Source organism: Bidens hawaiensis, unplaced genomic scaffold (assembly GCF_021521415.1).
Source record: "Bidens hawaiensis isolate Kalapana, Puna unplaced genomic scaffold, B.hawaiensis_p1.1 tig00003058_1, whole genome shotgun sequence".
In the NCBI taxonomy this organism is placed as follows: domain Eukaryota; kingdom Viridiplantae; phylum Streptophyta; class Magnoliopsida; order Asterales; family Asteraceae; genus Bidens; species Bidens hawaiensis.
The window spans coordinates 2327742-2338640 of record NW_027491165.1 but is presented as its reverse complement, the minus strand read 5'-3'; positions in this window follow the sequence as shown (position 1 = coordinate 2338640).

The following is a 10899-nucleotide window of genomic DNA, read 5'->3' as shown; positions in this document are numbered from 1 at the left end:
CCGCGCAGACCACGAGCAAGCATTGAGATTAGAAGTTTGATTGTTTTTCGGAAGACACTTCATTAAAAAAGGTATGCGCGCCCTCTTCCTCACGCAGACATTGACCACCCACTTCTCAAATCTTCTAACATCTTTCATACTATCAGATATTTCATAATATCTTTTCTCTCAAAACCCTAACCATGATCATATTATAATCTCTTTCACACCTCTCCACTCCATTGATCTCTCTCACACCTCTCCACCTCTCTCCACCGCCATAGACCCTCCACCACTCTCCACCGCTGGAAGCCCTCCACCCCTCTCCACCCCGTCGGCCCTCCAGCCTCGTCCACCCTGTCGACCCCTCCAGCCCCATTCACCCGTCAACCCATCCATCCCCGTCACCACCTCCTCCGACCCCGAACCCCGCCACCCCCGTGTACCCTCTACAACCCTCCACCACTATGCATGTTTCCGATTGACTATCTTTGTACTTTTATGCTATATGCTTGGTTTTGTAACTTTGTTAATGGGAGATTGATCTGGTTTTTTTGGTTTATGTTGTTTGGTTTTGTTAATGGTAGATATATCTGTTTTTTTTTTCTTGGTTTATGTTGTTTGGTTTGTTAATGTTAGATTGATTGTGTTACTCTTTGGTTTTGATAATGTTAGATTGATTGGTTTTTAGGTGTAGGCATACAGATGTTAAAAAACAAACACTTTTCTTAGTACAGATTACAGACCTTTGGTCCACCTCTTTTCTCCAAAGGTTTGCAAATGGTGTCCGCAGAAAACAGACATTTTACCTTTTAAAAAACAAACAGCACCTTAATGGTGACGGTTGAAGCATTTGATCTAACAGACAAACACTTATAGGGCTTCATTCATACCCGTAAGTTTTTCTTTCACTCAAAGAGCAAATAGTTCTTGAAGTTTTTGCAAATCTTGTACTTACGTCATCAACAATCGATCTGAATCATCTACCAGTTGTTTGGCCCGATAAGCTTTTGAATGAGTGAACTTTTAAAAAACAAGAATGGATAAAAAAATATGTGAAGAGTGTTGTTTATTTGATGATTAATTCTATATATATGATGTAGGACCAGACATACAAATGGAAAACATGAGATCGGCTCGGGCTCGACAACTAAACGAGTTTTAATTGAGGCTGGGGCTAGATAAGGCTCAACTCATTTCAAGCATTTTAACGATTCAATCTCGAATAGCTCGACTCGTTGGCACCTGTACTTGAATGCATGTGATGTCATTAAAACACTCGTTTGCACACTTGCTGATAAACCCAAATCAACCACCAGCCATCCATCTAGTGAGACCTCATTGCAACCAAAAGTACCCGAATGATTCGTGGTAGTGTTTATCGATTTTATCTGAATTAACCTGATCTATTTCTCGATCGAAGGCCCTTCCACCTTTAAATAGTAATAATAACAATCATAATAATAATAATAATAATAATAATAATAATAATAATTGTTTATCGATTTTATCTGAATTAACCTGATCTATTTCTCGATCGAAGGCCCTTCCACCTTTAAATAATAATAATAATAATAATAATAATAATTGCTATATAATCCATTGCCTCTTTCTCATTCAACATAATCAATAAATAGATACAAGGAGATCGTCTATCTCAAGGAAATATACAACAGAATCTCTTATATATATATATTTTGTTGGAAATTTTAATATTTGAAGATAAATAATTATTTGTATTAGTTATAATATAATTATTATTCCAAAAATATAGTTAATATGAATGAGAAATCGGTGACTTTTTGTTTTCCATTAGTTGAAGGAGATTAATTGAGATTTTTAAATCTCATAAGTGTCACATTAAGATCATCTTTAACTCATCTTTTGGTTGACACATGACTCCTCTCTATATACTAGCATGGATGTCATGGTTGATATAGAGAAAAAATATTGTTCATGCAATCTCACTCACAACCAAAAGAATTTCCCGACTTTTCGATCTTACGCGCCATTGTTTCCGGTATGGTTCAAGTGCTAGGCTAATCCCAGCAGTACAATCTGCTTAGGCTGTTGTACCCTGGGAAACAGACGGGTTCACCTGGGTGGCCCGAAAATCTGTTTTAAGGGAAGCGTGTTTTACACGTGCCTCAGTCACCTTGTTTCTCGCATTGTTATTTCTTTCTTATATGTTTGTAATTTGGTTTCTCTATTGTAATTTTCTTTTCTTGTTCTTGTATTGTAATATAGATTATTATTAATAAAAGTTTTCAGTTTTTAGTTTATTGTTATGAACGGTTTCCTACAAGCTTAAAACAGATTTTCAAACAACCGTTCATTGTTTAAAAAAAATATTTAGAAAATTTATATTTCCATCTCTTTTATGTAATTTTGTGTGAAATTTGACTTTGGGTTTTCCACGTTTGTTTTTTTTTCTCTTTGGTAAACGGTAAACCGACAATTACTTGTTCATTTATTTTATTACTATTACTTTGTAACGGTATGGTTCTTTTCAATTGTTCCTAAGTTTGGAGTCTTGACAATAATATTAAAGTAAATTATTGTCACTGGTCGATTTGTTGTCCAATATTTAAATGAGTTTATAAAGATTATGTATGACATATATTTAATTTCATGAAGGGTATTTACTTTATTACATTCTTATGAAAGTCTGTTGAAACAAAAAATATATATATATTGTGTAAATCTAATTTTAAATCTTGTTTCAGAAATGGCGACAACTGTTGTATCCTCCACTACCGTTTCCATGGGATCCATTGCTATTGGGTCAACTTCTTCCACCATGGGACCATTGGTTGGTACCCACGCAGCCCAAACTGTTGCTAACCATGTTGAAAACCAGGAAAATTTCCTGGTGTGAACTTCAAAAGTTGGCAACCAAAGATGATGTTTTACCTAACCACTTTGAACTTTGTGAGGTTTTTGACCGAATCTCCCCCTCAACTAGAAGAGGGTGCGGATGTTCAAGCCGTGAGTGCTCTTGATGCTTGGAAGCATTCCGAGTATCTTTGCCGCAACTATGTGTTGAATGGCCTTGATGATGAATTGTACGATGTGTATTGAAAAATACCAAGTGCCAAAGAATTATGGGACACTTTGGAACGAAAGTACAAAACTGAAGACGCGGGTACAAAGAAATATGTCGTGGCCCGGTTTATGGACTTTAAGATGGTTGATTCTAAAACTTTAATGAGTCAAGTTCAAGACTTGCAAATTTTAATTGGCGATATGATTTATGAAGGAATGACTTTTAGTGAGACATTCCAAGTGGCTGCCATGATTGAGAAATTACCTCCAAGTTGGGTAGACTTTAAGAATTATCTTAAACATAAGCGAAAAGAGATGACCGTTGAGGACTTAGTTGTCCGTCTTCGAATTGAGGAGGATAATAGGGTGGCACTAAAGGGAACTCAAGTGGAAGTTTCTGCAAAGGCAAACATGGTTGAACATGGTCAATCGTCAAGGGGGTACAAAGGCAACAAGAACCACAAACCGTATGGCAAGGGAAAGGGTAAGTTTGATCTTGGGCCTAGAAAGGGTGGTGTGAAGAAAAAACTTCCGGTTTTTAAGGGAAAGTGTTATAATTGTGGAGAATTTGGTCATCGTGTTGATCGATGCAACAAACCCAAAAGAGAGAGGGCAAACATGATTGATGAAGATGAGAAACTTGTAGCCATGATCACTGATCTTACTGCTATGATGGATGAGGTAAACTTGGTGTCCAACCACCCTAAAGGATGGTGGATCGACACCTGGGCTACTCGTCATGTGTGCCCCGACAAGACCCTCTTTAGCAAGTTTAAGGAGGTGGTAGGAGATGAAAAACTCTACATGGGGAACTCGGCTACAGCAGATATCAAGGGTGAAGGTGAGGTGATTTTGAAGTGGACTTCGGGGAAGGAGCTCACTCTAAGCAACGTGCTTTATGTCCCTGATCTGCGCAAGAATCTTGTGTCTGGATGGTTGTTGAATAAGTTTGGCTTTCGTCTAGTTTTTGAAAGTGATAAGTTTGTGTTAACTAAGAATGGTATGTTTGTTGGGAAGGGCTATGCCCTTAATGGCATGTTTAAGTTAAATGTAATGGCTGTGATCAAGAATAATATGAATGAAAAGGCTACTACTTCTGCTTACCTGATTGAGTCTTTTAATGTGTGACATGGTCGTTTAGGTCATGTTAACTATAATTCAATGCGTCGTTTGACTAAACTAAATTACATACCTTTTATCACTTTCAACTCAAAAACTAAATGTAAAACATGTGTTGAAGCCAAAGAAACAAGATCACCATTTAAATCGGTTGAACGAATAACCGAGCCCCTTGACATGATACACACCGATGTATGTGATCTAAAATTAGTTCCCATAAGAGGAGGGAATAAGTATTTCATCACTTTTATTGATGATTGTACAAGGTATTGTTATGTATACCTATTTAAAAGTAAAGACGAAGCCATAAACAAGTTTGTCTTGTATAAAAATGAAGTAAAAAACCAACTAAACAGAAAAATAAAAAGAGTAAGAAGCGATAGAAGTGGTGAATATGTTGCACCATTTGCAGATTTATGCGCACAAAGTGGAATTGTTCATGAGCTTACCCCACCATACTCCCCACAATCTAATGGCGTTGCAGAACGTAAGAATCGTACGTTAAAAGAAATGATGAATGCCTTATTACTGAGTTCCGGGTTAAGCTCGGATATGTGGGGGGAAGCGGTTTTGTCGGCTAATTATCTTTTGAACAAAATACCTTTCAAGAATAAGGATGTAATTCCTTATGAATTATGGACGGGTAGAAAACCATCTTATAAATACTTGAAAGTGTGGGGGTGTCTAGCAAAAGTGGTTGTACCACCACCAAAGGTTCAAAAAATAGGACCCAAAACCGTAGATTGTGTATTTATAGGATATGCTCATCATAATAGTGCATATTGGTTTCTTGTTCATGAATCAAAGAATCCCGAAATACACAAAAATACTATAATGGAATCAAGGAATGCATCATTCTTTGAAGATGTGTTTCCATGTTTGGGAAATGCATATGCTAGCTCATCTACACATGCTAGTTCAGCAACACGTGCTAGTACATCAACACATGTTGATGAGATTGTTCAAGATGAATCTCAAGAACAATCTGAGACTGAGAAGGTTGAGCCAAGAAGAATCAAAAGGCAAAGGATTGAGAAATCCTTTGGACTAGATTTTGTTACTTGGTTGAGGGTGAACCCCAAACCTATCGAGAGGCGATCACCTCCTCAGAAGGACCACAATTGAAAGAAGCTATTAAAAATGAAATTGATTCTATTTTACAGAATCATACTTAGGAACTAGTGGATCTTCCACCGGGTTGTAAACCGCTTGGATATCGTTGGATATTCAAAAAGAAGATGAAAACGGATGGTTCCATTGATAAGTACAAGGCAAGGTTAGTAATTAAAGGGTTTAAACAGAAGGAAGGTCTAGACTATTTTGATACATACTCACCTGTGACTCGAATAACCTCTATAAGGTTGGTGCTTGCGATTGCTGCTTTGAGAAATTTGGAAATACATCAAATGGATGTAAAAACTGCATTTCTAAATGGGGAGCTAGACGAAGAAATATATATGGAACAACCTGAGGGTTTTTTAGCTCCTGGCCAGGAGGGTAAAGTTTGCAAACTCATCAAGTCCCTATATGGTTTGAAGCAAGCTCCAAAACAATGGCACCAAAAGTTTAATCAAGCTATGCTGGAAAATGGGTTCAAGATAAATGAGTGTGGCAAGTGTGTTTATGTGAAAGACACAACTAGAGGTTATGTGATTTTATGCCTGTATGTGGATGATATGCTAATCATAGGGAGTGATGATAAGATGATCAAATCTACTAAAGATATGTTGAAGGCGAGATTTGACATGAAAGATATGGGTTTAGCCGATGTGATTCTTGGAGTTAAGATCACTAGAACCCAAAATGGTCTTGCATTAAGTCAATCTCATTATGTAGATAAAATCCTTGAAATGTTCAACGCGGGAGACACGAGTGTAGCTTAAACTCCAATTGATACTAGCCAACATTTGTCAAAGAATAGAGGTGAGGGTGTTGCTCAGTTGGAGTATTCAAGGATAATTGGCAGTCTTATGTATCTTATGTCTTGTATCCGGCTGGACTTAGCATATGCTGTGAGCAGGCTAAGTAGATATACTAGTAATCCTAGCTCTGAACATTGGAAGAGTATGACAAGACTATTAAGATATTTGAGATACACAAGGAGTTATGGACTGCATTATGGCCAAGACCCCACTGTTGTAGAAGGATACAGTGACACTAACAGGATATACGACATGAAAGATTCCAAATCTACAAGTGGTTATGTGTTTATCCTTGGAGGAGCTGCTATATCTTGGAAATCCTCCAAGCAAACGCTTATAGCTAGAGGCGGAATGGTTACGCCAATTTTTGGAATATATTCCAAGATGGAAAAAACCTGTTACGGTTATTTGCATACATTTTGACTGCCAGTCGGTGATTGGAAGAGCTCAAAGTGCAATGTATAATGACAAATCTAGACACATACGCCGTAGACACAATACTATATGAAAACTTCTCTCAACGGGAGTTATCACCATTGACTACGTGAAGTCAAGGGATAACATTGCGGATCCGCTTACAAAAGGCTTAAGCAGAGAGGTCGTATGTAAGTATTCGAGAGGAATGGGACTAAAGCCCATGGAGTAAGTTTCTACAAAGGAAAACCTATCCTAGAAGACCGGAGATCCCATGATCTAGGTTCAATAGGACAACCTAACTGTATAAGCTGAGGTCACTGTGGGGGAGTACCTCAACATATAAAGGGAGTTGCATACTTCCTAGTCCATTCCGATAATAAATCAGTTATGTCAAAGGAGGTTAAGCATAACGCTTTTAATGATTTAAAAAAAAATCACCTATGTGAGAGAGAAGTGGGGTCGCTTCGAATGGATTTGTGGGGTGCACAAATCCTAGAGCTCTTGCAGAACCAGGCTAGTGTTCCATGACCATAACGGACACGACAATGAGGGGTTAGCAAGACCAGGAAAAGTGTTGTGTGAAATGTAATAACGTCTACGTCAAAAGGGGTTGGTTCAAGGACACCGCGTCTACTAACCGCTAGGAGACAAAGTATATTTCACAAATGAGGGTTCAAAGGGAACACCTGCTTCTCCTGCAACACTCAACCGCTGTAACTATATTTGACACTTGGGCGTACGGATCGATTTCCATTCATGTGGGGGATTGTTGGAAATTTTAATATTTGAAGTTAAATAATTATTTGTATTAGTTACAATATAATTATTATTCCAAAAATATAGTTAATATGAATGAGAAATCGGTGACTTTTTGTTTTCCATTGGTTGAAGGAGATTAATTGAGATTTTTAAATCTCATAAGTGTCACATTAAGATCATCTTTAACTCATATAATGAATGGTGAATTAAATCAATTCTTTTGGTTGACACATGACTCCTCTATATATACTAGCATGGATGTCCATGGTTGATATAGAGAAAAAATATTGTTCATGCAATCTCACTCACAACCAAAAGAATTTCCCGACTTTTCGATCTTACGCGCTCTTGTTTCAGGTATGGTTCAGGTGCTAGGCTAATCCCGGCAGTACAATCTGCTTAGGCTGTTGTACCCTGGGAAACAGACGGGTTCACCTGGGTGGCCCGAAAATTTGTTTTAAGGGAAGCGTGTTTTACACGTGCCTCAGTCACCTTGTTTCTCGCATTGTTATTTCTTTCTTATATGTTAGTATTGTAATTTTCTTTTCCTGTTCTTGTATTGTAATATGGATTATTATTAATAAAAGTTTTCAGTTTTTAGTTAACGGTTTCCTACACACACACACACACACATATATATATATATATGTATATATATATATATTCTATTATACCCCCGCAGTCGAAGCGGGAGGTGAACATAAGCTGAGACATATCGAAATTCGTTAAATAGAACCCGAGGAAGGCCATTGGTAAATATGTCTGCGATTTGATAACGAGAAGGTACGTGGAGAACTTGAACTTGACCCGGTGGCACTTGTTCACGCACAAAATGAATGTCGAGTTCAATGTGTTTCGTTCTTTGATGTTGAACGGGGTTACTGGACAGATATATGGCACTAATGCTATCATAGTAAACAATGGTAGCGCGAGTTAGCAGTCGTCTTAACTCGAATAATAAATTTTGTAACCAATAAATTTCAGCAACCGCATTAGAAACCCCACGATATCCGGCTTCTGCACTAGAACGCGAAATGATTGTATGTCATTTAGAAGACCACGATAGCATAATTGAACCATAATAGATGCAGAATCCAATTGTGGATCGGCAGGTGTCCGGACATCCCGCCCAATCCGCATCTAGGCAATGAGTGAAGAATTTTGGAAAGCTCCAAGAGTAAGATCGTAAGAAGCGGTACCTTTAATGTATCGAATGATGCGTTTAAGAACATTGAACCGCATAATAATGTCGGATCGGGTGAAAGTTAGGTATTGTAAGGCACCCTGCAGGCAACAGTTTAAGGTCGGGCCCATGAAGTCTGTACCCGAGTTGCTACTCAGTTTGGCACACGTGTCAATGGGAGTGTCCACGAGTTTGCATGTGAGCATACCGGTGCATTGGACGATGTCAGTTGCATATGTATGTTGGAACAAAAACATAGAGTGATTGTTGACGGTAACATAAATACCGAGAAAAAATTGTAAAGGGCCCAAGTCTTTAATAGAGAACTCATTGGGGAGTCGAGACATGAGTTGTTGTCGAAGACTATCAGATGAGGTAGTCAATATTATGTCATCCACTTAGAGAAGAAGATAATCCGTTTCAGTGCCACTATGAAGTATGAAGAGGGAGTTCTCACATCTACTTTGCATGAATCCCAATTGTAAAACGAAATCGGTGAAACGTTGGTGCCAAGCACGCGGAGCCTGTTTGACTCCATAAAGTTACTATTGAGTTTGCATACGTGGTTCGGATAATTCTTGTCTCGAAACCCAATGGGTTGATACCTATATACCATTTCATTAAGATGTCCATGTAAGAACGCGTTTGTGACGTCCAACTGATGAACGGGCCATGACTTTGGTAATGCGATGGAAAGAACCAGTTGATACCTATATACCATTTCATTAAGATGTCCATGTAAGAACGCGTTTGGGACGTCCAACTGATGAACGAGCCATGACTTTGGTAATGCGATGGAAAGAACCATCCTAATAGTCGCCGGTTTACAACCGGACTAAAAGTCTCTCCACAATCAATCCAAACATGTTGTAATCGACCATCACATACTAATCGTGCCTTGTAACGTTCAAACTTCCCACCACCATGAAATTTATGTTTAAACAACCACATGCTTTGAATTACATTCATGTTTGGTTGTCTAGGTACAAGTTCCCAAGTCTCATTATTAATAAGAACATGATATTCATTGGTCATGGCTTTGTTCCACTCCGGTATGGATACGGCATAGGCCGGGTTTTTGGGTATTGGGACGATAGTGGAAGTATGAAGATTGAAGTGTCGTTTTGGTTTTATAATGCCATCCATTTCTTGTGTACGAATGGTATGAGTTGGCGGGGATGATATATGTGGTGGGGAATATTGATATTGGTTTGTAGAGGTGGTTTGAGATTGGTTAGAAGATGGTTGACTTGGGTTAAAGGAGTTTGGCAAGTGTGTCTGTTGTGAAAAAGTAATATTGTTGAGAGAGTTAGATTGATCCATGAGTGGAGAGTTAAGTTGTGGGTAGTGTATTGTGGATGGTTATGAGAGTTGTTGTTTGGTGATGTAGGTTGGGCTGTGAAAATGTGAGGTGTAGGTGTGGTCGTAGGCGATGTGGGGACTGGTGAAGAGATAGAATTTTGAGGTGTAGTTTCAAAGTTTATATTTGAATTTGTGAATGGTATATTTTATCAGTAGGTGTGATGGGGGTTGTGGAAGTGCTAGTGGGCTGTCTATGATCCCACAACTGATATGGAAATGAGGAATTTAGAAAATCATAGGAAGGCGGGTTGTGACGATTGTAGCAAATGGAAACATGGTTTCGTCAAAAATGACATGGCGAGAGATGATTAATTGTTTAGTACGTAGGTTGAGGCATTTATATCCTCAATGAGCGGAAGGATACCCAAGAAACACTCATGGGTTGGAACGTGAGGCGAGTTTAAGGATATTGAGGGAGGGGATGAGAGGATAGCATAAGCAACCAAATATGCGTAAGTGATCGTATAAGGGAGTGTGGTTTTAAAGGAGTTCAATGGGAGTTTTGTTGTTGTGAGTGGGGCTAGGGAGTATATTTAGGAGATACGTGGCCATTTCAAGGGCGTAGTGCCAAAATATGTGACCATTTCAAGGGTGTAGTGCCAAAATGGTTGGGTAAAGAGGCATTGGCTAGCAGGGTACGAATGACATTATTGATTGACCGAAATTTTCCGTTTGGCTTTTCCATTTTGAGAGGATGCATGTGGACAAGATAGACGAAACAGCATCCCATTTTGATTAAATAATTGTTGAAAAGAGGAATTGATATATTCTTTACCAATGTCGCACCGTCAAGTTTTAATTGTTCTTTCAAATTGTGTTTTGATTTGTTTGGCTATAGTGCAAAAGGTGGAATATGTGTCGGATTTCCGGGCTAATGGATATGCATATAAGTAATTAGTAAAAGCATCCAAGAACAATATGTAATATCGGTGGCCCTCGGAACTCACGATTGGAGAGGTCCCAAGGTCACTATGAAGTTTGTTAAAAGGTAAACAAGTGTGATTATTCGAATCATAAAAGGTAAGCAAATGCTTTTTCCCAACACACGAGATTGACAAACATGTTTATCTAAACTTCCAAAAGTAATAGAACATGAATTTTTCAAAGTACGTA